This window comes from Lissotriton helveticus, chromosome 10 (genome assembly GCF_964261635.1).
Source record: "Lissotriton helveticus chromosome 10, aLisHel1.1, whole genome shotgun sequence".
NCBI lineage: Eukaryota > Metazoa > Chordata > Amphibia > Caudata > Salamandridae > Lissotriton > Lissotriton helveticus.
In genome coordinates, this window is record NC_136071.1 from 580,890,593 (window position 1) to 580,895,321 (window position 4,729).

Genomic DNA, 4,729 nt, shown 5'->3' on the forward strand with positions numbered 1-4,729 from the left:
ACGTTAAGGAAAGCAAGGGTAGATTCAATGGTGTCCTTAATGTAGAAGCAAAGCTGAATTGTAGTTGTGAATCAGGGTGTCCGCAGTGTAAATTTAATGGTGGACTGTATCATCTGTAATCACGATTGAAATGAAAGATAGAACATGTATGGAATGTATTGTCAAAATTAGTTTGAATCAGAATATGAAATTGAAGAATAGTTGGTAACCATCATCATTGTCGAAATCAATGCAGACTCGGTGATAGGATTTTTTAAGAGTCACCGGCTGGAGTTAGGAGCTTCCTACAGCAAAAATGAAGAATAGAGCTAAAAGGGCTGCTCTCCCTGCTGGTACCAAAAAGGTAGCGGCGCCTGAAGTAAGTGACACGGATGTTGGACTTCCTGTTGATGTTTTAGAAGAGAGTGGTATAGCAGCAGAAGCTCCTGCTGAGGACCCTGAAGAAAGGTTCATCAGTGTGGAAGCTCCTTCCAAAGACTCTTCCGAGAGTACCGCAACTATTGAAACACTTGCCGACAACTGTAGAGAGGGTAGCACAACTGTGGAAGCTCCTCCTAAGAACTGCAAAGAGGTTGGCACAACTGCGAGAGCTCCTACGAACTCTGAAAATTAGATTCCCATGTGCTCTAAAGCTGCTGATGAGAGTGCCGTAGGTGAAAACATAGCTGCAGAAGCTCTTGTTGGAGACCGCTTCAGACCAATTTCAGTCAGTACGCAGGATAGTGTGATCGTTATTAGTGATGATGATGAAGCAGACTGCACACTTGGCCTTGGAAATTCGGTACTAATAATAGAGGAATCCTTTGAAAAATCTATGCTGGAGGAGAAGCGTTCTGAAGAAGTGATGTTGGATGAAGAACTAGCCATTACTTTCACTAGGAGTGGGAATGTGATGCCACATGCGTGCTACGACTGTACGGCACATCTATTTGTGCGGACAGAGCATGACACAAGTGCTCCACTTGAGAACAATGCCGATGTATGTGATCAGTGCTACTGCTACCTCTGTGATAAATCGGCTTTGCAGTGTCCCTATTGGACAACTGTTTCCATTTGCCATTGCAACGCACTCAACAAGCGCATATTCTGGAAAAGCCAGCGCGAAGCTGCCTTAGCTGACATTCTTACCATATTCGACTTGGACCTCACAGAGATAGAGGCTGATCTGCAACAAGGAGGATTTCTTCTACTTACATTTGTGCACGAGCTCACTATAGAATATAACAAGTATCTTATGGGAACAAGAATGGCACAAGATCAGTTCTTCCCTTGCATGTGTGTGTGTCATCGCAGTCTTATGAGAAGTTCTATTCCATGCCCTCCATGCACCCTGTATCACACAGACATCATAATATACAGCTACTTAGAAGTCTACAAAAAGGTGGAAGAGTTTCTGAAAAAGGCAGAAAAGGAGAAGCCAAAGAGTGCTGCTGTCATTCTCCTAGGAATCGTGAAAGAGCTTGTGATTCACAAGGAACCACCACTAGCTCATCAAGTTGGAGACCCATCTTCCAGTTTAAGAAGTGCTACGTCTATTTTACTTCGAAGGATTCTTGCAAACCTCCAGAAGATGTTGGTGCTGTCTGGTTTTCCTAATACTCTGTGTGACAAATGTATTTGTTTTTTCCAGTCCCTTCCTCTACCTCCTCACTGCTACTGCTTCAGTAATTGACTGAATGTCCTGCCATGGGATGACTTATTTTTAATCACAATATTATTGGGGCAAAATATCACTGGTCACTGAACCAGGAAAGGAAAAAAGGAGTTTCTTTGTGAAGCTATATCTGTTATCCAGGCACGGGTGCAGAAATTGGAAGAGGAGGGAAATTACAAACATTTGGTGCGTTACCTAAAAGCTGTGCAGTGCAATGATATGTTGCTGTTACAACGTTTGAGAGAGAAAATCCCGTTCTATATGTGTAAATATGGAAATTTTCCAGAAGCTGCCCAGTCACTTGTACAGTTAAAATGTGCCTCTTGCACAATGAATGTTAAGTTGCCAGTTGCTGACTTTGCCCTTATTTAAAGATGTTTTGAACGGAGTGCTGTCCATCTGGCAAATACCTCACTGACCAAGAGGAGTGGACATCACTAAAAGGAAATGTACTGAAGAGGGGTGTTCTGATAAAGCTGATACTCAGAATCCTGTATGTCAACCCAGCATTGTTAGAATCTCATAACTGTTGGAGTACACTCATCCAGACTTGGTGCAGCAGTCCTGTTTTAGGGCCGAAGGGGCAGTTGGGACCTATTGCTTATCCTGAACCAAATCTAGATTTTCAAAGGAGTGTAATGGATATAGCAATTCCCATCCTGGAAGAACTTCGGAGGCAGACCCATGTAAATCTTCCTCAGCCTTTTTCTGTGATGCCCAATGAGGCAGAGCTGATTCTCATCGACCGAGCCTTTGCCCAAAAGTTGTTATTTGACCCTAAACCACCAGCATCTGTTTTGAGTATCATTTTGGCTTTTGGGAAAAATACATGGGCCCTGAGGGATCTTCTGGAGGCCATTACTCCGAGGAATTACTTAGTATACCAGTTCACCCAAATACTTGCTGACGAACTGTGGGTCCAAAAACAAACTGTGTGTTCGCTTAATGGTTCGCAGTATATATGTGATATAATATACACATTCCTTATGCACTTAAATATGCTGGTACGCTCCGTGGGATTTCATATGGATATCCTCATTGAAAACTTCAACATGCTTCCATGGTCTTAGCAAGTGGCATGTTTCCTTCAAAACAAGGTTTCTTCGTCGTGTATCTTCTTTACCCTAGCGGAGCGGAATGAGTTGAAGAAAAAGATTGAAGTGTGTCAGGCAAGAAGATAATAACAGATGGAGACAAACACATAAGGTTCAAAGCCAGACCTCTTTAAAACACGCCGCCTTCATGCAGTTTCATTATGCGGTAGACTGTGTGGTCACATGCTCACAATTCCCCAATCACAATATACTATATTTATGGACTCAGCCTGCCAATCCGATCGTTAAGTACTTTTGTTTTTGTTGGGACTTATGTAATTTATGGCCGCACTTTTTTGTAGCCTGGCTGAGATGTTTCTGTATTAAAGCAGGTTATTTCAAGCCTACCGAGCTATATTGAAGTTAAAAAGTTATACCCTCTGTTTTTCTTTGGCATATGCAATATTTGCAGTACAGGTTTTACAGGACACTGCCTACAAAAACAATCCATGCAGTTTTGGTTTTCGGACTATGAACATGCAGATATCCAGCGCTTAATTTGAAGGGTATTTTAAAGGGTTTCTTTGCAGAAGACTGCACATGTTCGGACTGCGCCACTGCCTAAATCTAAGGAATTTTGAGGCCAGCATCCTGTTTTGTTCGACCATAGCTTGCAGTTTTCAGCTCAGCACTAAACAGTATTTTTTGATAATGGCAATATGCGCAAATGTGGGGGAGGGAGCAAGTCCTGATTCCTTGGTGTGATTTTATTAGCTGAAAAATGTCCTCAGCTTCACCTCTGTAAATTAATACAAGGAGCACATGTATTATGAACAGGACAATCAAGTGCTGTACTTGTAGGATATTCACGTCCCATGCGGAGTGCAGTGGAGTAGTTGTCTGCCGCGCTTTGTCATCACAAGGGGACATGCAGGACTCGGTGATAGGACTCCTGCCTCTGCCAGATGAATCACTTTGGTAACCACAACGAAGAAAGGCAGGAAGTAGGTTTATGTATGTGTGGATGATATGTTGATTGAGTGGAAGATGAATAAGGTGAAAAATAAGAAATGCTGAAGATGTGCAAGCTACCCATTTCCTTGTGAGGGAAGTGGGTGTTTGGTTTTCCAGTCCATTACACCGACAGGGTGTCAGATTCTGCAGTGGGAGTCTGGGAAATGGGTACCACATATAAGGAGGCAAGCTAGTGCACAAAGTACACACACTGTGCGGTAGAAAGGACGCAAGAAAGGATGCAAGTGTGCAAATTACAGACTGCTATTCATGGGTAGTAGTATCCAAGAAGGGTCAATGAAGGGCCTGCAGTTTGAATTTGAATTTCAAGAATAATAATTGATAACCCTAGCGAAGAAAGGCTGCAAATGTGGAAATGTCTACAACAAAAAGGCTTAATAAAGGGTCTTGACTTTCAATCAGAATATTAAATTAAAGAATAATTGATAACCCTAGCTAAGAAAGGCCGCAAGTGTGCACATTTTCTACTGCCTTTGGATGGGGTAGTTCTCCCAACAAAAAAGCTTGATAAATGTGTAGTGAGTGATGTTGAGGAGAGTGATGCTCCTTTTATTTTTTTTTTATGAGGTTGATAGACTATTTGACGTAACAGAAAAGTTCATCGCAATAAATGCATAGAAATTTAAGTTTACCAATATCAAGACCAATATGTGAGTATAGACTGCTTGCCGAAGATGCTTTTGCAGCAGTTGATGTGGTTGGTGCAGCAGCAAGTGGGTTGTCTTGCAAACTCTGTGTTGCAGCTCAAGTGAAGTTGTCGGGTGCAAGTTTTTACATGTCGCACCATAGTCGGTGTGCCAAAGGAGTATTTTTTGGATGAATCATTGTTTGAAAGAGTTGTTTGCTAAATTTTACAGATTCGTTTTGGAGTATTAACCTTCTTCTGGGTAGTAGAAATGAGAAAAAGGTTTGATAAAGGGCCTTGACGTTCAATTAGAATAGGAAATTGAGGAATAATTGATAATCCCAGCCAAGAAAGGAAGAAAGTGTGCATCTAAAGCAACAA

At 41.9% G+C, this 4,729-nt stretch overlaps 1 pseudogene; it reads left to right on the top strand.

Moving 5' to 3' along the window:
* Window positions 1-295: 295 nt before the first annotated feature.
* Window positions 296-2,835, top strand: LOC144784062 (uncharacterized; annotated as a pseudogene).
* Window positions 2,836-4,729: the final 1,894 nt, after the last annotated feature.